Source organism: Sarcophilus harrisii, chromosome 3, assembly GCF_902635505.1.
Source record: "Sarcophilus harrisii chromosome 3, mSarHar1.11, whole genome shotgun sequence".
Lineage (NCBI taxonomy): Eukaryota > Metazoa > Chordata > Mammalia > Dasyuromorphia > Dasyuridae > Sarcophilus > Sarcophilus harrisii.
This window is the reverse complement of record NC_045428.1, coordinates 464930995-464956541: the sequence shown is the minus strand read 5'-3', so window position 1 is coordinate 464956541 and position 25547 is coordinate 464930995. Positions and strand designations below refer to the sequence as shown.

The following is a 25547-nucleotide window of genomic DNA, read 5'->3' as shown; positions in this document are numbered from 1 at the left end:
GGGTGTTGGGAATAATAGGATAAAGGGGAAAACAGGGATTGAGCAACTCTGATTCAGTCAATAAACATTTATTAAGTATCTACTCTTTGTAAGACACTATACTAAGAGCTAGGATTACAAAGAAAAAGAAAATACAGTCCCTGATCTCAAGGAGCTCACAGTCTAAAGAGAAGCAAAGAAGAGAGACAAAATGCAAATGACTGTGTAATCAAGCTAGACACAAGATAAATGAAAATAATCAGAAGGAACTAAGGAAAGGTCACATAGGTAGAAGGAAAGAAGGTGACTGACTGCGAAAGGCCGTAGGGGAATCAAGAGGGATGATGATCACTATTCCATGCCCTTTACACTGCTACATAAATATACACAGAATAAATACAAATATAAACAAGGTAATTAAACACAAGGTAGTTATCAAGTTATATGCGTGGCATCCAGAAGGTGCTGAATAAATGTTTGTTGACTGACTAGGTCTGACTGAGGAAAGACAACAGCAGTTGAGGCAATAATTAAAAAACCTTATATAGCAGCCAGAACTCAGGTCCACTCTTTCCTACCTGCCCAGAAGAGAAGCAGATGAAGTGCTGGGCCAGAAACCTCTTCCACACCCCTTTAAGACCAAGATCTTTCACTTTTCATGTGCCACTCAATTCTAACCATTATAACTAATACTCTGCTACCTCCCATTCCCCTTCTTATTCCTTTTTTAATCCATCAGGAGCAAGAAAGAAGCAAACCATCCCCTATTTACCCCTCTTTTTCTCTCATCTTCCTCTTCCTCAATCCTATATCATACAAATCACACTCTAACCCCATTCCTACCTTCCACTATAACCCAGAGAATTACCTTCCACATGTACTAACACCTCCTCCCATCTTCTAGACTCACAAAAATACATTTCCCTTTGATAACATTGAATCTCCAGCCACTCTCTCCAGTCATGGTAATATCAGTATATTTATCAGAATTCATCTTTTCTTTATAGAAAACAAAATTCCCATTTCTACTAGAAGTAAAAATCTCTAAAATAGAAGTTTTGCAATCTGATGAAGATACCTAGATCTTGAAGGCTTTCCTAAAATGAATCCTCAAAATACAGGCAAAGACCTTCAGAGAAACTTAGAAACTAGAGCTGTTATTTATTTTTCTACAATGCAAAATAGACATTGCGAAGTTGGAAAGAATAATGAAAAGATACCTTAAGGGGGGAGAAACAGCTGCTAATTATTACTATTAATTGCTAATGAATGGGTAAGATAATACAGTGGACTAGTAGAGTCTAGAAAAGGGTAATTTTTATTATAAAACTCACTTTTTCATTCACAGACCTACCAAAGCCATTATCAGAAGAAAGTATCTTCTTCAGAAAGTAAAACTTCTATCCCAAAAATATATTTTAGGGATTTTTTACTTCTAGTAGAACTGGAATTTGGTTTCCAATCCAATATTCCAAGGGAAATATGAAATCTGATAAGTGTACTGGTATGCTAGAAAGAGAAATGTTTTAGAATTACAGAAATTGACAAAGGAAACAGAATACTGCAATACAATCTTGTACCAAAAGCTCCATGTAATGAAAAGTTAAGATATATATCCAAGGGATTGAAATAAATATGTTTCAGTGGTTTGACTTCTCTTGGTTTAACTCTTACTGAAAACTTATGAGTTATAATTAAGGCTAGACTTGGAAAAATGGAAAGTTTGCCAAACATAATTTTATATCCAATGGGATAAAAGTGAGATTTCATGACAAAGAATTAAAGAATGTTGCAAAACTTTACTCAATGCCTAATCAATGAAACAAAGGATTAATTTTGCATGTTTGCACAAATGACTTGATATAGCATATTAAAAGCATTTTGATGATATATAAACATATGGTTCATTGTTTATCAATAAATAATCATTTTGTTTTCACACATACACATAATTTGCATACCACTCTATCATTAGTCTCCTTTTAAAAATGAAAAAGCTCAAAGAAATTATTACTTCTTGAAAGTCATACAATTAATAACTAGCAGAAAAGAAACCTTTCCAGTTACTTTGTAGATCTTATCACTTTTTTAATGGTGTCCTTTGTTAGATTCTTTTTAACCTCCATCTGTATATCCTAAGCATCTTAAGCATTTTTACAACCAATAGGAAGCATCAGGGTTCTGGGTATTTTAGGGGAAAGAGTTCAGGATGATGAGAACAGGATTCCCAAATGAAAAGAATAAAAGACCCAGGTCTCTTGACGTTCAATCAATTATTATCCCAATGAAGTAAGATGAAATCATTTTTGCAGGGATGGTCATTTCTAAAAACAATTTGCAGGCTAGATATTCTAAAAATTATAATTCTTGCCTTTCACAGATAACACCCTTCAAAATGTTATGTTCTCCTTTATACCAGAGAGTAAATAAAAATGACTATTTCACTTCATTTTACTAAAATATGGGTGGGTTAGTTAGTATTATTGTATGTATCTGATTCTTAGCTATGAGTGCAAGAAAAACCTTGGGCTTAAATCAGACTCTTTTAGAATCTAAGTTGCTCAAAATATTCTTTGTTAGAACTCATGAATGATCTATTTTCAGGTCTTCTTATCTTCATTCTGGAAACATCCTGAAATGCTTTGGTATGATACTTTATAACAGAAACTCCACGGTTTTGTTTTGAAAAAGCAATCACTGTACAACTGCTGTAAGATACAGATTATAATTGCTAAGACAAATGCACCTGGAAACATGATTTTGAACAATTTCTCCAAAACTATTCTCTATTAGGAAAAATAAAATGAGTTCATGTAATTGTGGCATTACTATATCTAGAATAGATAATAGAATTTTACAGTGAAAAGGAAATTCAGCAGAGCATCTAGTCCCCCAAATCATACCTAAACAGGAATTCCTTCTCTGACATTTCTAATAAGTTGTCATGCAACCTCTTCCTGAAATCCTTCTGTAATAGAGTATTCCCCTTCAGAGAAGGCTGCCAATTTCATTTCTGGAATATTAAGAAGTCTGTTATGAGGTTTTTCAAGTTATCAAGTCTAAATATGTTTCTTTGCTACTTCCCTGTTTCTCCTTCCCTCCCACCCAGTTCTCCCCAGTATTCTGCAGAACAGGTGAGTCTGCTAATTAGGAAGACGAATTCAAATACTGCTTCAGAAACTAACTAGTTATGCAACCCTGGACAAGTGCCTTAGTCTTTTTTTTTAAATCTGTTTTCTTAGCTGTAAAAATGGGAATAATAATAGCACTTATCTTTCAGGACTGCTAAAACGATCCAAGAAGCTAATATTTGTAAAGCTCTTAACACAGTTCCTGGTATCATATTCATTGCTGTACACTTGTTTTTCAGTCATTTCTGATGCTTTGTGACCCCATTTGGGAGTTTTTTTGGCAAAAATACTGGAATAGTTTGCCATTTTCTTCTCAGTAAATTTGACAGATGAGGAAACTGAGGCAAACAGGGTGAAGTGACTCGTCTGGGGTCACACAACTAGTAACGGGAGATTTTTAACTCGGGTCCTCCTGACTCCGGGATAAGCATTCCATCTACTGATCCACCTAGCTGCCCAGCTTAAATATTTGCATATACTTCAACCATACAAGGTTTCACATCTTCTTGCCATACTGGTCACCCTCCCACCCCGAGACATGACCACTTGACAATGTCCCTCCAAGAATCTGTCAAGAAATGAACACAATTGGCAGCCCTCTTTGTAGTGGCCAGAAACTGGAAACAGAGTTGATGCCCATCAACTGTGGAATGACTGAATAAATTGTGGTATATGAATATTATGGAATATTATTGTTCTATAAGAAATGACCAACAGGATGATTTCAGAAAGGCCTGGAGAGACTTACATGAACTGATGCTGAGTGAAACAAGCAGGACCAGGAGATCATTATATACTTCAACAACAATACTATATGATGATCAAATCTGATGGACCTGGCCATCCTCAGCAATGAGATGAACCAAACCAGTTCCAATAGCGTAATAATGAACTGAACCAGCTACACCCAGTATATACCCAGTCTTTCACCCAGTGAAAGAACTCTGGGAGATGACTAAGAACCATTACATTGAATTCCCAATCCCTATATTTTTGCCCACCTGCATTTTGGATTTCCTTCACAAGCTAATTGTACAATATTTCAGAATCCGACTCTTTTTGTACAGCAAAATAACGGTTTGGACATGTATACTTATTTTGTATTTAATTTATACTTTAACATATTTAACATCTACTGGTCATCCTGCCATCTGGGGGAGAGGGTGGGCGGAAGGTGGGGAAAAACTGGAACACAAGGTTTGGCAATTATCAATGCTGTAAAATTACCCATGCATATAACTTGTAAATAAAAAGCTATTAAAAAAAAAGAAATGAACACAATCATACAAATGTGAATTGACTAGAGCCCTGCAAAGCAGGACCAAAACCCGACTAATTCTGAGCACTGAACACCTATTAATGCAACCTAACTTGACATACTGACTAGAGACCTTGCTTCAGTGTTGGGAACACCTGGGTTTAAGGCCTACTTGACAAATCATGACTGGGCAAGTCATTTAACCTCTGAAGTGTCCTGGGCAACTCTCTAAGCCTTTAACTTTAAGAGCAATTATTGATCAGAATTGGTAGAGGGAGGTGCCTAATCAGTAAATTCTCCAGGCCAGTTAAATCATAGGCCTAGTCTTTATTCCTGTCCCTATGTTGAAGTGAATCAAACTACTGAGGATTATTCAAGAATGCCTTTGTTTGATCAGTTTATCCCTAAGCCATTGGCTTAGTGACAAGGGGGTCTATTTCTAGGGGTCCATGAGATCGAGATTAAGCCCTGAAAGTAAAATTAGATGTCATCCAGCAAACTACTTCATTTTATAGATGAAGAAATCAAAGCCTGGATAGTATAAGTAGCTAAGGCCAGCCAGAGCAAGTGGAGAAATCAGGATTTAAATTCAGGCCCTCTGACTTGAAATAAAATAGCCTTGTAAAAATCTGGCTCACCACGACTGATGCACATTGAGAGCCTGGCACTAACCTGTTCCAAACAAATCTGAAAATTTAAGAATTAATGTAAATTTGCATCTCTTAAGCTGCTGGGAGCATGCCTGCACAGCTTCCAGAAGAAAACTCCATATGAAAGGGACTAAGAAAACTTCATATGAAAGTGATAGAGGAGAGATACATCAAATAAGAACAATTAAATAGCTACCTTTCAGAAAGAGAAGAACACTATTTCCAAAGCAAGGCTGAAATAAAATTTTATTCCTCTGATTTTAAGAGCCTCTGGGGTCAGTGTAAACAAGGGAATGGCCAAAACCACTGGAAAATAGCCAGTTTATCCATTCTTTACAACAGTTATTTCACAGGGCTGTAGGAGCAGAATTTTTTTCACCTCCAGTTCCCTGCCAGGTAGCTAAGATAAATTGTCTTCCTAGTCCCCACCAACTGTTGAGAAGTGTCAAGGCAGACAGGCAAATCAAGTCGGATCAAGCAAAGCTCATCATCCTTACACCTTAATGACTTCACATGCTGTGGCTGTTTCACCTGTTTCAAATGTCAAGCCATAATCCCCAGTGAATTTTCAGATTCCATAGATAACTTCCTAGAAACCTGAAATAATCTACCAATATGCTTGAAATTGTTTTAAAATGGTAGCAGATTAAAGGTCCAAGTTCTCTAAATACTTCTTTTCAATTCTCATGAAATAATATTTTTGGAGATGAGGGGCCTCAGGCTAAATCCTGCTGAAGGTCCAGATGACACTATAACTCCCAGAGACTTCAGAGATAATTGGTCTTTTCTTCCATACATCTTTGGATTCATTAAAATAGCCAAAAGAATGTTAAGCTGACTATCTACTCATGCTACTATAATGTTTTTATTATGTTTCCAACATATCCTGTATATCTGACTTGACATATCTGCCTCCAATTTCAATAGGCAGGGACTATGTCCACACAGATCTTCTTCACAGCAATTAGACAATTACTTTTGGTGACAGTCAGATATGGAATCAAAAGGCCTGAATTTGAATCCCAGCTCTCCTACCTATTTGGATGAAAGGAATTTATAGTTGTCCCTTCTACATCACAGGGCCTGGGGGAACGGTGCCCCTGAGATCTGGAAAAATCTGAGTAAAAAATTTTGGCCCTCCCTTTGTACCAGAGAAGGAGTCTGAATTACCATGATAATAAAAGATAAAATGTGTTGATATTATACAGTATTATTCATGTATTTTTATGCATTTTGGAGTTTATAAATTTATTCTTTGTCATCTGAGGCTTCTGCAAAACCCCTTCCCAATTCCCATTTAATTTCTTATGCTGACACTCAATACACAGAAACTACAATAGGAAAAGGTGCAATGTGGAAGAGATAACTGTAGAATTGAAAGACATCTTAGTTATTATATATCACAATCCCCTCACTTGATTACTCAGGAACCTGGGGCCTACAAAGTTAAAAGGTTTATTTCTGGTCATATGGAAAAACGTTCTAAATCACTATTGATTAGAGAAATGCAAATTAAAACAAACTCTGAGATACCACTACACACCTCTCAGACTGGCTAAGATGACAGGAAAAAATAATGATAAATATTGGAAGGGATGTGAGAAAACTGGGACATTAATGCATTGTTAATGGGGTTGTGAACTGATCCAACCATTCTGGAGAGCAATTTGGAACTATGCTCAAATTGTGCATATCCTTTAATCTAGCACTATCTCTACTGGGCCTGTTTCCCAAAAAGAGCACAAAAAAGTACAAAATGTTTGTAGCAACCCTTTTTGTAGTGGCAAGAAACTACTGTGGGAATGGCTGAATAAGTTATGGTATATGAAGGTAATGGAATATTATTGTTCTACAAGAAAAATCAGCAGGATCATTTCAGAGAGACCTAGAGAGACTTACATGAATTGAGGCTAAGTGAACTGAATAGGACCAAGAGAACACTGTAGACGGAAACAAGAAGATTATAAGATGATCAACTGTGATAGACTTGGCTCTTTCCAACAATGAGGTGATTCAAGGCAATTTTAAAAACTTGTGATGAAAGGTGTTATCCACAACCAGAGAGAGAACTGTGGAGACTGAATGTGGATCAAAACATAGAATTTTCACCAGTTTTGTGTTATTGTTGTTTGTTTTTCTCTCTTTCCCTTTTGATCTGATTTTTCTTGCATAGCATGATGAACATGAAAATATGTTTAGGAGAATTGCTCATGTTTAACCTATATTGGATTGCTTTCTGTCTTCAAGAAAGGGAAGGAGAGGAGAGAGGGAGAAAAATTTAAAACACAAGGTTTTTCACAGGTGAATGCTGAAAACTATCTTTGCATGTATTTGAAAAAATAAAATATTATTGAAAGTGTAAATAAATAAATAAAACTACAACAAAACTAAAAAAAAAAGTTAAAAGGCTTGCTTGAGATCATACAAACAACAAAAATATAATTTGAACCCAAGTTTCCTGATCCCACATTTAGTACTCTCTCCTTTATTATACAATATATTCCTTTACTTGAATCCTTTGCCCCTTCTTTGAACCTCTGAATCTATGTTAAAGAAATAGTAAAATTGCAGTATCATTCAGATGTCCTCTAGTTCTATATTCCATGAGGAAGGTCCATAAAACCTTTAAAGACCTTTTAGATAAAAGCAATCACAGACCAATTTGTAAATAAACCAAAAACCTTCAGGCTTAATGTAATCTAATTTATACATACATATAAATATATATATGTACATACATATATTCATGTACATGTGTTTGTATGTATGTATATTTAGATACATTCACACAATAAAAATGTTCAATTAGCTTTACAACATAAGAACAAAAGCAAAATGAGATTTCCAGTGTGAATTCTTATGAACTGAAGCATTATACACAAAGATCATTCAAAAATCTGCAGAATTTTTTGTTTAGTGTTTTACCAGATGTATGGTCATGACCCATAGAGATAAGACTGCATTTCTGTTGCTGTTTGGAAAACATCAATGTATGGCTTTCTCCATTACTTTACCAGAAACATTCTGAGAAAGGTTTCTGTAGATGGAAAGTTAATTTTCTCTCAAGGAACCTTCTATAATATTGGTCCTCAGGAAAGATATCCTAAACACAGGATCAAAATCTGCTATGCTGACTAGAACATATTTTATTCCCACAAAAAAGGGATGTTCTTATGATGCTCTCTTACTCTAAGAATAGAAAATTCATTTCAGGTCTGGATCCAAGGTCCATCAACTAAACAGGATTCAATTGAATCAAAAGCTTTGTGTATTTCTATACCAGGGACCTCTGAAAATGTTCCAGATGGAAAATCTACTCTCTCTGGAGATCTAAATTTATGAATAAAACAAATAAAATATTTAATAAAACAAATAAATTCTTTACTCTCTAGCCAGTAGCAAAATCCACTTATGTGATATGCTGAAACTCAATTGGAATATGAGTGGCAAAAGAAGGAAAATAAGTTTACTAGGGACCAAGCAAAAGTTCCCAAAACCACTCAAAACCTAAGCAAAACAAACCAACTATGCTAGCTTTAAAATTTATTCATAAGGAAATCATAACAACCAAGGAGATTTTCAAAACTAATAAACTAGTTATTTAGACTCTTTTCCTTAAGCCCTCACAGTAGGAATACTTTTAGTGTGAAAGAGGATCCATATTATTTTTCTAAAATCAAATACAAATTAATTTAAATGAATTATTAGCTGTTTTCTGAAATCTGCCTTCCCACTTTTGGAAGTCTCTGAAGTTTTCTCCCTGCCCCAATTCTTCTGCTTAGAATGCCCTCCCTATCTTCATCTTTGCCTTTCAGAAGTCTTCTCTTCCTTTAATTTACTGCTCCGTTCCAATCTCCTTTCTGTAAATTATTTCCCTCCTTTTTTTTATTCTTCCAGCTAAAAATGTTCACTCAATCCTCAAAATTTCCTAGAGCTTTCTGTCTGGCTCTCTCCTTTGATTTCATCACATGTAATCCTGTATTATGTTTACCTCTGTATCTACCTTATCTTTCCCTAGTAAAATGAAAGCTACTTCAGGTCAGGAGTAGGCCATTTTTAATCTTTATGTAACTATTGCCGAGCACTATAGTTAGCACATAGTAGGTATTTAATAAATGGATGTTGTACTGAATCAATTATGAGCATCTATTTCTCATAAGCTTTAGAGTTATTCTTGCCAGAGCTGGTTTCCAAGGAGACAAAGGTACAGAGGTGAAGGAGATAACTTAAAGGAACACAAAAAATCTGGAGGAGAAAGGATTTTTCTCTTATTGATGGGCATATTTCTTTTTAAAAATATATAAGATTAACAGGATCCTTTACTTCTACCATTCCTAACTTTTAAAAAAATTTTATGCAAAAGATTAACTAAAAAAGTATTAAGTTTAGGAGGGACAGATTTTTCTCCTCAGAATCATGGGAAAATAAAGCTATCTCCATGAAATGGGCTAACCTATTTTTCTTAAATTATCCCACCCTATGAGACCTCCTACTTGGGGAAGTAAATTTGATCTCCTGCTTCACCACTAATTCCTAGATAAATGGCCACTGAATTATTTCATGTCACAGATACTACTAACAAGAGAGTATGAGCTCCTGTACAAAAAGAACTTCCTCACTTTTCTATTTGAATTCTGTAGCACTTAGCTAGTAACTGGACATAGTAAGCTGCTTTAATATTTTTAATTCATTCATTCATTCATACCACAATCTATGAAAAATAGATATTTTTAAAAGGCAATTTAGACCAGCTTCCTTCCATAGGTTTGAGATACATGGGCCCATCCATTGACTTTAGTCCTGCCTAAACTCCCAAGGTCACTGTGAGAATAAAACAAGGTCTTTGAAATACACACTAGAAAGGGACAGAAACCTAAGTAATTTCTCTTGGTGCAACCATCCTTCATTTAAAAAAGATGAAATAGATTTTAAAAAAAGCAACTTGTCTAATATCCCCCTTATGTCTGCCAGTGCCTTCCCTGTGATATTATCTCTCATTTATCCTTTACATTTATTAAATACATACAGTTTTTGCCTCATTAGCCCACCTCTAACATTTAATAAGCATTTGCTATGTGCCAGACAATGCTAAATTCTGAAGATACAGCAGAAGGTAAAAGATAACCCTTGCTCCTCGTGGAGCACAATCTAATGGGAGAGAAAAACGTGCAAATGATAGTTATATACATGATCAGCAGAAGGCAGATACTACCATGCCCCAGAATCAGCAAAGACTCCCTTGTAGAAGGTAGAATTTTGCTGGGACTTGAAGGAATCAAGGAAAACCAGGAGGCAGAGTGAAAAAGGAGAGAATTCTAAGCTTGAATTATAATATTGCTGCTGCTCAAAAGGGATAATGACATTGGGGAAGGGATGCTGTGACATGCAAGTGAGTTGGATTTTACTGAGGGAGGACTGAGCTCAAGATCACCTGGCTCACTTTCCGCTCCAGACCAATGGGGTCCGTGGCCAGATATAGATCAGCATGACTGGAGATGGGACTGGATGCAGGGGAGACTTCCATCTTTAGTTCCTTGAGACCTTGCTTTGCCCTTTCCCTATATCCCTAGTTCTTAGCACAGTGCATGGCTCATACATATTGCTGCTGTTGTTCAGTCATTTTCAATTTTGTCTGATTCTTCTTGACCCCTTTTTGGGGTTTTCTTGGCAAAGATAATGGAATGGCTCACCCTTTCCTTCTTCATCTCATTTTACAGATGAGGAAACTGAGGCAAAGAGGGGGAAGTGACTTGCCCAGGGTCACATAGCTAATAAGTGTCTGAAGGCAGGTTTGAACTCAGGGAAAGAGTCTTCCTGACTCTGAGCCTAATACTCTGTCCACTGACCCATCTAGCTGTGCTGGTTCATACATATTAAATAAAGGCTTAATAAGTGCTTTTTTGTCTGTGGGCCACACTCATAAAGTCCATGGGATTTTCTTGTCAATGATACTGGAGTGGTTTGTCCTTACCTTCTCAAGTGGATTAAAGAGAGCAGCATTTAAGTGACTTTTCTGGATCACACAGCCAATGTGTCTGAAACTGAATCTCAATTCAGACTTTCTTCACATCCACTGAGCCATCTAGCTACCTCTTGTTTATACTGATGATGATAATGATGCTCCAGACTCACAATCCAAGTCTTTGCTCTAGCTCACACTGAATCCTCTATCAGCAACAAGTATAACAACAATTTGAAAAAAAATGAAAAATATTAACTATAGGGATTATCATCCAGTATACCTTTCCTAGCATTATGAGAGAATTGCTGAGACTCCCCAAAACCTAGAAGGACAAACTGAGTGCAAAGGGTTTATGCACATGGATCAACACAAGACATTAAGGAGTTAATCAATTTTCTTGTGCAGCATGATAATTATGGAAATAGGTATAGAAGAACTGCACATGTTTAACATATATAGGATTACTTACTGTCTAAGGGAGGAGGTGAGGGAAGGAGGGAAAAATCTGAAACACAAGGTTTTGCGAGGGTGAACACTGAAAATTGTCTTTGCATATATTTTGAAAATAAAAAAGCTATTATTAATTTTTTTAAAAAGGATTTAATCAAGGAGCGCCTAGCCAATCCCACTACATGTGAAGATGAACCATACAAAGCAGAAAAGGGAGAATACAGATGTCAAATCAGGCAGTCTTTAAAACAGAAGAAAATCGGTTTTCAAGGTTTCTGAAATGCTTTAACCTGCTCTCCAAACCAGCAAAGAGAGTTTGGTATTCATCCCCCAAGAAGAGCACAGCTTTATTTATTTATTCTTCATTTAACACAGACTCTTCCAGCTTTTGGATTTCCAAAGACAACTACCCTGATCCCACCACCACCACCCCACCCCCTTCTGCAAGGCCACCTTAGTCAACACATAATCTGCCTTTCTGATGCTAATGTAGTTCAAACAACCAAATCTTTCAGTTTTTATGCAAAAATCCCATCTGAGGTCATTGAGCAAGAGCTGCAAAACTGAATGGCTTTCCTTATTTTAAAAAAAAAAAAAAAAAGAAGAAGAAGAAGAAGAAGAAGAAAAGAAAAAAAAAAGGAAAGAAAAGGAAATTAACCTGTGTTTTACTAGAACAAAAGAAGAAGTCCACGGGTAAGAAGATTTTTATGTGAATCCACACATTGGGAAAATGAGTAGCATTTTAAAAGAAGATACCCCAATCTTTAAAACTTCATGGGTGCATTTATAATGACAGTAGGCCAAAAATATCAAGGAAATGGGAAACTGGGTATTACAACCTCAAACTAACATCATATTTTAAAAGAGTTATGGAAAGTGCCAATTTTATTCAACTCCAACATTTATTGACAATCCATATCATTCAATCCTAGAGACCAAAAGCCTCTCTTTACAGGTTCCCTTGGGCTGATCCTCCATCTTAGGGAATGTCAATTTGTTATATATGTCTACAGATTACCTGAGGGGACTGGTGGGAGAAGGGGAAGAGAGTAAGGGGACTGGTTAAATCCTTCTTTTATTCTGTTTTCTCCCAATTCAACATGTTCATCTAAAAGAATGTTTTTTATGTACAATTTATCTAAAACGATGAACATATTTTAAATGTATTTCTGAGCAAATAAGAAAGCTGATTTCAATAAGAATGGTAGCTGTGAAAGTACAAAATCACAATGTGAGAAAGAAATGGACTATTACTTTAATACACAAAATGCCATTTTCTAGGCTGACTCAGCACTGCCTCCCCATGGGTGGAGTGGCTTTCTTTTATATTTCCTAAATGCTGTTTCCTGTGCTTTTTGATTTCCAACACATAAATAGAATTCAGTAAATATTTACCTACTTATCTATAAATGAATTTTCTGGTTCCTTGGATATCTTACAGAGGGATCATATGAGATTTTGCCATGCATGTTCATTTGGTACCTATTTATAAAATTATTTGAAAATGTTAGATGCACGTATTTTGGGCATCTGTGAACTTCAACATCATAGCTTTATTATAAGAAGTGGCAAGTGTCTTCATATAGAGCACAGATAAAGATTAGACATTTCTTTCTTATTTTAAATTACTAAAAAACATACTATTCCATAATGGCCTCTAATATTAAGATTTAACATTTATGATTAGGTCATTTTATGTGTTTTTTTTAGTAGAAAGAAGGTTGTGACTTTTATCAGAAAAACGCCTAATTATAATAATAAAAACAAGTAGCTTCTTGTTATTGAGTTGTTTGAGTTGTATCTGACTATGATCCCATTTGGGATATTATTGGCAAAGATGTGGTTTGCTATTTCCTTCTCCAGCTCATTTTACAGAATAGTAAATTGAGGAAAACAAGGTTAAAAAAGCACTTGCTCAGGATCAAATAAATAGTAAACATCTGAGACCAGATCACTTTGTAGTTAAGGCTAAGTAATGAAAAGACAGAATTTGAACCTTAGAGCTTTCTATCCACAAGATGATGTACTTTTAGTCCCTAGTACAATTCCAATCTTATTGTATTATGGATTTTTAAAAAATCTTGTATGACTAGCTAAAATGCAGAGTTCCTCTGTGGAGGCTGGATCCAAACACAGTCTCTTGTCTCTCTCTCCAAAAAGATTCATTTGAATTAATGCATTATCAAGAGCAGTACTTTGATATATATACATATATATATATGTATATATATATATATATAAATATATACATATATACGTTTCCTCAGCCCTATTCATAAAATAATATGTGCAGGGAAAAGAACCCTGGAGTTGGGGTCTGAGGATCTGCCTCTTATGTTTGCAACTTGTTTAATTTTCCCAAGCTTTCCTTATCTGTAAACTCAGGGAGTTAGCTGAGGTTTTTTCCAGCTCAAGGGGTATGATTCTATAATGTAAACTCCTTGAAAGACTATATCAAATATTCCTGTCACTGGGAAGCTAAAAGGTTTTAAAGTTCTCTTAACCATTTTAGCTATAATTGAAAATAGAGGGACTTAAAAATGGAAAATAATTTTATAGGAAATAAATTGGGGTCAATTGCACTCTCCAGTCACCTCTTTCAAGGAAACTCAGAGAACTGGAGTCTTAGAATGCTTTTGTCTTTGATCTGCTGATTGAGTGCTGATCTGCACTGATTGAGTTTTGTTTTGTTTTTTTTTTTAGTAGGAGTTCCTTACACCAAAGTGTCCAACACATGACACCTAATTTCATCCCCCCATCACTTTCCCACTCACCTCCAATCATTCCCCAACCCCTACTCTATCATTTATAGACTGAACTAGATTAAAATAGAAGTGTGAAATATTTAACAGAATTTTTTAAAAAAGATAATAAAATACAGATAATGTTAACTTGTAGTTTTCTAAGTCAATATGCGCTGGTAAGGTTTAATTGTCAGCTTCTATTAGAATCCAAGAGTTCTGTACTATACCAATGAAAGCATAGGATTAGTTTTAAAAGAAGGGAATGTGCCTTCATTGCACCCAGCTCAGACCTGTGGCAAGCTATCACTGAATTTGGAATATTTGAGGTTTGAATCTCCAATCCACCACTTAGTATCTAAGATTACCTTTCACCTTAGTTTTCTCATCTGTAGAATTGAAACTATATACATACACCTCAGGATGCTAAGGATTAATTGAGAAATGTATATAAAGGTTTTGTAAACCAGAGAGACATACAAATATTTGTAAACAACTATTAGAAGTATAGAAGTTAGATTTAGAGTTGGGAAAGATCCTGAAGATCTGGTCCAAACCCCTTACTTTACAGATGAGGCAACTGAGGCACACAATGAGGAAGTGATTTACTTTAAGGAAGGAACTGATTGAATTAATAACAAAATTCAAGAACTCCAGCATCCCAAGACAGGTCTTCACTTTCTTGGATGCTATGAATTCACGCAGTTTCCACTGACAAGAGCCATAAAGTTTTCAAAGAGAAACTAAGAACTCAGAAAAATCCTTACTTGAAAGACATAGCAGGAGGAGTATTCAGAACAAATTCAATATATGATTGCTTGTAGTCAGAAGATACGAACTCTACAAAAAATGATCTAAATCCTTCACTCTACTATCCCACATAAACATTTTTAAAGAGTGATACAATGCAAATTTTCATATCCTTGGATGTCTTTATAGGATTCAGGGATGATTACTGGAAACGTCTCTCAAAATATATGTTTATTCATTTTATTTTTTTTAAATAAAATGAAAAAGTTAGGAGCATCTACATATAATAGTCCAAATATCTGAAATTAGGTTTTTGTCTATAAAATTATTTATGAAGATAGGTATGGTTTGTAATCTTTACATCTCTGTAAACTGTTTCCTCTCTTTCATTCTTTTCCTCTCATCTCTCCTTTCTTCTTCTCTCTATATGTATGTATGTATGAATGTGTATATGTGTATATACACAAACACATATATAAGCATACTTAGCTATAAAAGTATTTTATACATATACACTACGTGTATATATACATACACATAAACACATGTATATGCATGTGTGTACTGTGCATAAATAAAATATATTTTCCTTTTCCAAGGCTGCCTATTTTTCATTATACTGTATTGTCTCTCATTTATTTTAATTTTTGTTGTTGATATTGTTGCTGGGATTTTTATTTTCATTGGTAACTGCTTCTACCAACAGATCCACAACTGCTCTCCAATCAGCCTTAGAGAATTGCCCAGGTTACTGAGACTGTGACTTGTCTGAAGTCACATATTATACAATAAAGCAACTGGAAATTCTTCAGCTGTAGGCCCAGTGACAGATTCAGTGTTTACTGTCCAAGAACCAACCTACTTAAATGAGGAGAGATCCATCACTTAGGGATGGGGGAGGGGGGGCCCAACCGCTCAGGAAGACCTTCTACCATGAGGAGGGATTTCAATCTTTCAATCAACCTTTATGGGTGGCCTGGTGAAGGAAATGTCCAAACTGATGAAATCATCAATCTTGTGAAGAACTGAAATCCCGTGTTTAAAAGGAAGTTAATATTTAAGAGTTTTCTTTCAACTAAGTAACTATTTTCAATGTATAAATATGTGTAGATATACAGTTTTAACTACAAGTAAACTACTACATGTATATAGTAAACGACAAACTGGAACTACAAAACACTGGAAGGAGTTTACAAATTATGAAAGCACATCTGCTTCATTTCCCCTCCAGCTCCCCACCCCTCTCTCAATATTATCGTCTGGCAATTTGTTGTTACCCTTAATAGGGATTTGGACTGAGAATTTTGAGTGCTGAGCTCTACACCCAGCTCTAGCCACTAATCTAACTCTGTGCCTTTACGTCAGTCATTTGGCCACTCTGTGCCTCAGTTTCCTCACATGTAACAGGAGGGAACTGGCATACAGAAGAAGGGGTCTCTAACATTCCTTCTGTCTGCAATGTTTAGTGACTCTATTAAGTGATTCCTCACTCTAGGACACTCTGGGGAAGCAGGCTGAAGTCCATTTTATAACTCAGAACTATAAAGCAGAGAGGAAGGCATATGTCATTTTGCCAGTTAACTGTGGTATTATAGAAGGAGGAATCCGGCTATATCATCTGATTTTTAAGGTGATTGAGTTCCAGTGCCAAAGTAATGTCCTGGGCCTTTGACAGATGAAAAACAGAAATAATCACTGCTGAAAGCGGATTAGGGGGACCATAGTACTTCTTATATCAGTATTTTGTTTTTCTTTCCTTCTACATTTTCATATATTTCATAATTTTTGAAAAAGGTCATAAATGAAAGAAACTATGTGCCTACCCATGCTGTCTTTTAAAAAGATACAGAAAGGGATAGGGACCACATATAATTGTCAGTATAGGGAACCCTCTCTCTTACCAGGGTAGATCAGCCAGTGTCTTCTCTGCAATTCCTATTCCTAGAGAGCTGCCTGTCTTCATGAAAGGCTAAGCAATTTGCCCAGATCACACATTCACTAAATGTGTCAGACATTGGATCTGAACTCAGATTTTTCTTGTTCCAAGGCTGCCTATTTATTCATTACACAGTTTTGTCTGTCTCTCACTTATCTTAGTTTCTGTTGTTGTTGGGACCTTTTTTTTTGTTATTATTATAACTGCCTCTCCCAACTCAGATCAGAAGCTTCTCTTCAATTAGTCAGTTGCTCAGGTAACTCAGACTGACTTGTCTGGAGTCCCATATATGTGTCAGAAGGGTGCCACTTGAATCCAGGTCATCTGGATCCAAAGAAGTTCTTTCTATCCACTATCCCATGCTTCTCAATTATTTTTATATGTTATTAAAATATTTTAACGGACAAGTATTTTCTATTTTCCATTCAGAATATATTCCAGAAAGTAATAAATACAAAGAATAAAATGAGTTATGTACAAATAGGTGTGTATTAGTGTAGGTGTGTGTGCATATACACACAAACATCTACTTTAAAAATATTTTTACAGGAAAAAGTCTTATCACCCACATATACAAAATCAAAACCAAGGATGGCAAATGAAAACAGAAAATATTACAAAGTGCATTTTCTGCATGCAAAGTAAAATATATTCCACACAATGTCTTTAAGAACCAACTGATTTTAAAAGAATAGGACAGAAACATTCTTTGCCCAACAAAGCTATAGAGGCTTCCTATGAGATAAAAACCATAGTGATGTACCATCCAAACAAAAGCTACAGTGTAGGTTAGTAAAGCATGGTATTCCTCTTTCTTCTGGTCAAAGATAAGACCTGTTTAAAGGAATTATAGATAAACATTATTCCAATTCCAATTAGCTTAAGTTGATAAGATTAAGAATATATCCTGTGCTTCTATTATAGTTATTATTATCTAAGATTTCTCTACTTGCAGTTCAATTCATAGCTGGATTTTTTGGCAACTTCAGAAAATTTCTTTTAAAAAAAGTTTTTTTTTCTATAAAAAGCAAGATATCAAGTGGGACAATCAATACAGCAAATTCTTATCTACCTTAGATTTATACATATCACTGTATATGACATAATCATTGCCAAAATCTCACCTCAATTAAAGTGATTTCTATAGAAACTATTAGCTTCCCTCTATACACTGTAACCCAAAGTAATAATTTAGAAAATTGTTATAAAATGCAATCTGCTGAGCAAAGACATTCTTACCTTATTCTAAGGTCCCAAGACATCTCATCACAGTCCATGTGCTCAAAGTTTATGAAAATCAATATACATGTTGATTACATACTTACACACATGTATAAATGAATCAATATACCTATAGTAATGACCTATTTTTTTAAGTTACAAAATTAAGAATCTTCTCTCTTCTGAAGTCATGTGAAACCGACACCACCCATAAAATAACAATAAGATTTCCAGCATTTCCCCCCTCTCTGGATATACATAAAAACAGAGAGCTTTGACTGGATAGACGCCGGAAAAAAAGAAAAAGGGAAAAAAAAAAAGGCAAGCACAAATGCTTCATCTTCTAACCTCCCTCATGAGCCAATTAGTGAAAAGCATCAGAAGTAGAACAATGTATGCTGCCTTTGCAGGGACAAATTACAGCAGCCCTTACCTTTTAGTCAGAGTAAGTGACAGATAACAGGCATAATAAACTCAGCAGGCAGGGCTGCGGATCTGCATTTCTCAGTGGACTTCTCTAGCAGTCCCAAAAGAAAAGCACATAAAAACCCCAGCCTGCCTGTTCCATTCTTCGGTAACTGAGATATCCACTACCACGGTAACCAGAAAAGGCAGAAAGAACTACCAATCTTAGCTTCTTAAAAAAGCTTTGTGCTGGGGGAAAAAGAGAGAGAAAGAAAAGGGGGAGAGAGGAGAAAGGGGGAGAGGGAAGGGAATAATTACTTTGACTGAGGCCAAATGCACACAACAGCGCAAGATTTTTTTTTCTTTAAAGTTTGGATCTCCCCCTCCCCCCCCCCCCCCCCCCCCCTTACAAGATCCGGAAAGAATCTCCCTCTGGAGAGAGAGGGAATTTAAAAAAAAAAAAAAAAAAAAAAGGCAGCGGGAGAGGGAAAGGGAGAGAGTGAGCAGAGCCCAGGCTTGGGATGGGGGAAGGGGAATCAGGGGTGGGCTGCTTGGAGGGGCTAGGATCTGGAGGGGAGAGTGAAGATGTGACATACATATGGAATGAGCATTAGAACAATGCGGACCGGATCGCCAAGACCCTGCCCTCTGGGCAGCAGTTTTCAAAACACAGCTTTGCAGGAAAGGGAGGAAAAGGGGAGAAGGGGAACTGAAAACACAAAACAAGCTAATTGAAATAAGCAACTGGATGCAAAATGAGTTGCCAAAAATCTGCGTGGTTAGTCTCAGCAGTTTTCTAGCATCTCAGACAGATACACAGCCTGGTTTTTTTTTTGTTTGTTTGTTTGTTTGTTTTGTTTTGTTTTTTGTTTCCTTGCTAGAGCTAGATAACTCTAAGTCTCAGGGGGTTAGAATTCCAGAGGACCCAATTAACACTGCACTTTGCTAACTCCTTGGTCCGATCAATATGAAATAAGCTGCCTTTTAGAATCACCATAAAATTTAAAAAAAAGAAAGCCTAGAAATTGAGGCTGCTAGCTTTTTTTTTTTTTAATTTCCTTTATAGAGTGACAACCTAAAGTCTTGATTGGGGGGCAGGGAAGAGGGGTGTCACAGTTGTGTATACCCCCAAAAAAGAGCTAAAGTGTGATCCATTTCAATATATTTAAAAGATCCGAAGTATATAATACGATTTTTAACAGGGTAACTTAAAAGTACCTCTCATATACTAAATCTTCCAATTATCCTTAAATTGTTATATCATCTACTACTCTGGACAAAGGAAGTTAGCTCAGGCTACAGCAGGACTGCGCTTCTGTCTAATAGCAGTATTTTGGCAAAAGATAAATGTACCAAAATAAAAAAGTTTGTGTCGAATATGACCTGGTCAAATATACCTTCAGTCAAATATAACCCAGTCCAAAGATTTGTAAGAACTGATTCAGAGCAAAATGGGAGGAACTAGAAAAACAATATATGCAACATCTGCAATAATGTAAATGAAACCAACACTTAGAGGAAGTCAAGGATGATTAATTATAATGACCAAGCAGTCCAGAAAAATAGATGAGAAAAGATAATCTCTCTCTCCTCCTCCCTTAATTCCTTTCTTTCAGAAATGGATTGACATGTAGTCACATGCGGAGTATGCTACAGAATGTTTAATATGGTCAGACATGGTCACAGTGTGTGTTGTTTTTGCATTAATTGCTTTTTTAAAAATTTTTTGCAAGGAAAATTTCTAAGGTATATTTTAATAGAATTCCAATGTAAGTAGCAAAAAGTGTCAATAAAACTTTTTTTTTTAACTCAGATAACCTTCACTCCAAGAATATGGTTTTCATCCCCATCCTCTTACTTTTCAATTCCTGTTTTTTTTTTTTTTTTCATTTCCAAACATTCCGGGAATGTATAAAGTGAATATAGTTTGTACAAGCTCTGTGACATCCTTCACTACAAACACAACATGGAATTGAACTCTTTTCCCCAAAATTAATACCATCAACAAGTGAGGCTTACAATGTCCACTTTTTGATCTGGTATTTTCTTTCGGTTTAAATGAGACCTGATATAAAAGGCTCTCTTCTTTCCCAACATATGCCTTTTCCTTTCACAATGGAAGCTTATACATATATACAAACTACCAATTATAGAAACAAACCAATTATAGAAACAAATGACAACAAAACTCACCCTCAAAAATAATTAGGAGACCAGAGGTCAGCTTCTACATCAATGCCCCATGTTCTTGATATGAAGTTATAATTTTCTGATTTCAAGTGACCTAAATGTGCAGCCTAAAAAAAAAATGCAAGCAGTAAGTTTAGGGCTAGAATAGCTTGGGCTTACAGCTGGCTAAAATCCCCTCTGCTAAATTACTGGGGATCACATTTCCATAAGAATAAGCTCAATTTAAAATGTTCATAAAGAAAGAGATCATTAATTCCCAAGTGTTGCGAAAGGTCTTGAAGAGTTAAATCAATGAATATGAAAACCTATGTTTAAACAATTTTCAGGTTATGACACAAGCCAAGGGGGAAAATAAAATGAGAACAATGAGAGGATTGAAGGTCTGTCAACATCAACTCCAAATTTCATGCTGCTTGGCTCAGCTCTGTATGTTATTTAACACAGATTTCTACATTTGGATTATTTGACTACTCTTGTGAGGTCTTTCAGTTCTGAAATCTCCTCAGCCAAGTCTCTCTTTCCAATTCTGGGCTGTGATCTTGTCAGATGCACCTATCCCAAAGGTAGAAAAAAAAAAAAAAAAGAGTCTAGGGCTCAAGTGGAATTCCTCCAAGATGTTGGTGTTTCCAGGGGCCAACTTCAAGTCAATGCTTAAGCAATGATGCTTTTAAAAAACAATAATAAATTCATGGATTGCAATCTCTTGGATGAGATAAAACTAGGACACTGACAAAAATGTGTCACTGTGTCACAAGGATGTTTTTCTTATATTTCTCCTTCTTTTTCCACCCTCTACTTGGGCTCCTATTTCTCAAGGTATTTGGCCAATTGCAACTAAGGAGAATGGGAGTGGGAGTGAAATCCCATATTTCAGTTCCAACAAGATTATTATTATTATTTTTTGGCTGGCTTCAAATAAAAAGCAAAATGCAGGTAGTAGACTTTCAAGTTTTCTTGTATAGGGCTGGTTCAAAGAAGGAATTCCCATTATTTCAATTAGTTCAATGGAACTTCATGGTAGGGCAATCTATAATATATTAGACTTTATAGGTATGAAGGAAGGCCAATTGTTCAATGGTAATATAGAATTACAACTAGAAAGTCACACTAAGCTATTTGCATGAGTTTGGCAGGTTTTGAGAATTATATCTGAAAATGTTCACTAAAATTGGTTTTTAAATATACTTTAAAGCACCACTGCATATACCTGTGACTTATAGCTCTGAATTTGGAGATAAAAAAAATTGAATTTAAATTTTGCCTCACATTCTTACTTGCCCTTATAAGCTTTATCTTTAAATGAGTATTAAAATACCGTTCTCTTATAGAGCTGTTGTAACAATTAAATGAGATAATGCATGTAAAGTACTTGGTAAAACTCAAAGCACCATATAATATATTACATATTATTATTATCATTACCAATGGAAAGGAAAAATTTTGCCATTAAAAAAACATGTTAAGATAATCTGTACTGTATCAGCATGCACATTATAATACCAGGCAAGAGGCTGTTTTACCTACCACTAATCCCAGAATAGCATTTAAATGGGGGGGGGAGAGACAAAAAGGTGGGGAGACCAGTCCATCCATGCATGTACTAAGAGAAGAGGGAAGGCATGGTGAAGGAATCTTGTCAGACAGTACAAGGAGAAACTTAACAGTAAGTAAGAGCATATCATCTATGTTTTCTTACATCCTTTTCCACGAAGAAATGTCAAAGGAATGACTTCTAGTCAACATCTACTCATTAACCTTGTCAAACTGATGTATGAGAAACAAAGATTTAAACTGGACATGTACAAGAGAAAAGCAAGGGCGGGTGGCAGAAGATGAATACAAAAGAGCAACATAGTCCAGCCAGAATAACTAAAATCTAATATTAACATGGGCTTGCAAGAAAAAAATTGTTAGGGATGACACAAAAGGGCTTTTGTTTTCAAGCTATGTTGGGGGTAAGATGATTCTAAGGAAGGGATAGGATCAGTGCCTGATGGAGATGAGAATCTGAAAATAAATCAGAGAAGAAGAATGGACTGGAGAGAGAGACTGGAGAGGGGGGAGAAAGAAACAAAGAGAGGTAGGGAAGGAGAAAAAGAAAGGGAGGGAGAAAGAAAAAGAGATAAAGATAGGATAGACAGGAGGGAGGAAGAGGGAAAGAGGGAGGGGAAAAGAGAGAGAGACAGAGACAGACAGAGACAGACAGAGAGCGTACAAAGTTCACCTTCAAAGATTGAGGAAGGGAAGGAGAAGGCAAAAGGAATAAGCATTAATATAGCACCTATTATGTATCATCATGTGCACCTACTATGTATGCATTAAGTGCCCAGAACCAAGACAAAGGAGGGAAACAACAAAATCAAATGCTACAGAAAGGTAAGAACAAGATCTGATTCTCTTCAGTTTACTATCTTGAAGTAACTGCAAACCCTGAAAAAGTCAAAGTAAAAGATATAAAAAACCAGATGACAGCTCGTTGAGAAGTGAATGAGGAGTAGGGAAGTAGAGGCAGAAAACAGTCACTACTCTGTTTAGAAGTAGAGCAGTAAAGGGGAGGACAGGTCATGACAATTTAACCTCATTTCTTTTTCTGGCAGGGTTATCAAGTAAATGTCATGAACATTGTAAAGCTGAATTTCAACAAGGCATCTAACAATGTCTGTTATGATACTGTTATTATAGACAAAATAGTGATGTAGGCTATTCTGGGGTCAGTTCAGAACCAACAGGCCAAACCAATACTATGCATTCATTAGTCAATGAACAGAGAAAGAGAAATTAACAGGCTAGGATTCTTCAAGAGAAGGATGACTATGTCAGTCAAGTACACACAAACCAAGTCATATCAAGATCCTTTGAAAGAGCTAGGGATCATGCATAGGATCATAGACTCAGGGTTTAAAGGAACCTTAGGAACGACTTAGTCTCACTCCCTCAATCTCTACATTAGAACAAATGTTTATCCTAGAGAATGGAAGACATTATGGGGGTTTGGGAAATGGGAAAAGATAATTATTTGTCTCTTCAGAAATATGAAGGGCTGTTATGAAACGAAGATTAGACTTATTTTTCTTGATATCAGAAAGAAAACAAAGATAAATTGGCAAAAATAGAAGGGAGAAAGAATTCTTTAAATTCTTCCTAATAACTGAAGCTTTTCAAAAGTGTAAATACCTGTAGCAGATCTTTTTTGTGGTGGCAAGGAATTGGAAATAAAACAATTTAATTGGAAATTAAGGAAATGGAAATTAAGCCCATTAGTTGGGGAACAGCTGAATAAGTTTTGGTATATTAATGAAATGGAATACTATTGAATAAGAAATGATGAGTAGGCAGATTTCAGAAAAGTCTGAAAAGAAATGAACTTCACATGAGTGAAGTGAGAAGAACCAGAAGAAGACACAAGGAAGATTATGTGATGATCAACTATGATAAACTTAGCTTTTCTCAATAATGTGGTGATCCAGGACAATTCCAATAGATTTTGAATAGAAAATATCATTTGCCTCCAGAAAGAGAACTATGGAGATTGAATGTGGATTGAAACATATTACTTTCACCTTGGTTTGTTTCTTTGTTTGCTAGCTTTTTCTGAATCACAGCTTTTTCCCTTTTGGCCTGATTTTTCTTGCACAGCACAACAAATGTGGAACTATGTCTAAAAAGACTGTACACATTTAACCTATATCAGATTGCTCGCTCTCTTGGGGAGGGAAAAAGTTGGAGAGGGAGAGAGAAAAAAATCAGAACACAAAAATCTTACAAAAATGAATATTCAATACTATTAAGAAAAATAAGAAAAAAAGTACAAATATCAGAATATTTGCAAGGAGTTAAATCTTGAATTGCGGAACCAAGCCAACAGTTGGAAAGAAGGTACTCATTCCCCATTATGAGAAAAAACAAACCAGAAATTAGCATGCAAGAACCCAATTTTGTCCTCAATTTCTGATTCAGTATGTGGGTATGAGGTAAAGAAACACTCAGCCCCCTCAGAGAAAAATGGCAGCTTGCTATATTCAGCAGCCACGTTTCTATACACTAAACACCTGTTCTACATGTGTGTAGCACTGCTTGGCTCAGAGGAGTGAAAAAAACAACAACCTTCCTCTTCCCAGGAAGAATATGAGAGTAAGGGGAAAGGTTAGCAATGGTACTACAAAGAACTACATTACAAAGTTCATTTACATTCCAGGTACATGCTCTATAAATGCCTTTTTATAAATAAAACACAAAAAGAGCATTTTTGCCAAATCTGGGAACCTTGACTGAAACCTTTTCATAACTACAAAGTCACCAAACTATCCACTCCCATAATGAAAAAAACTCTCCAATTTATGCTTCTAGTTGGTCGACAAAACTTTGTCTGGATTTCCCACATCAGATGCTAATTTCTTGGCCAAAATTCAATGGGCAGATTATAAGCAAATTCTACTGCTATTTCTTGGCAACAAATTAGCAGTAGTAATACTATGCAACAGTGTTTGTTTGACCAACCTTAATGTGTCCATGTAATATATATACCAGCCTTGCAACCAAATGCTACCCAAGTTACAAACTTGCAAAACCAGTTAGACAATTGTGTACATCTGAGAATTTTGATTTGTTTTTCAGTTCCCTCTTACAAATCCAGTTTATACCAGAATTTCAAAGGCATTATAGATTCCAACAAAGACAGAACTTCATTAGACTGCTACTCTAAATCACAGGGTTAGAGACTTCACCTCTAAAGAGTCCATTAACATAACACTTTAAGGATTACAAGATGTTATCCTCAAATGGAACCTGTGGGGTAAAGTAAGTATTATTATCCCTATTTTATTGTAGAGTAAAGAGAAGCTCAGAGAAGAGGCTTGCCCAAGGATACACAGCTA

The 25547-nt window shown here is 35.7% G+C and overlaps 1 protein-coding gene across 5 annotated transcripts in view; it reads right to left on the bottom strand.

Moving 5' to 3' along the window:
* FAT3 (FAT atypical cadherin 3) overlaps nt 1-25547 on the bottom strand; it is a 699235-nt gene that overhangs the window by 558051 nt on the left and 115637 nt on the right. For 3 of the 5 annotated variants that reach the window (XM_031960971.1, XM_031960970.1, XM_031960972.1), the window contains exon 1: nt 20677-20804. The exons of 1 other annotated variant lie outside the window; for it this stretch is intronic. The gene's annotated coding sequence lies outside the window, so the exon portion shown is untranslated. Of the gene's footprint in view, nt 1-20676; nt 20806-25547 lie in introns of those variants that run through there. One more of the 5 variants, XM_031960968.1, reaches the window with a different exon arrangement.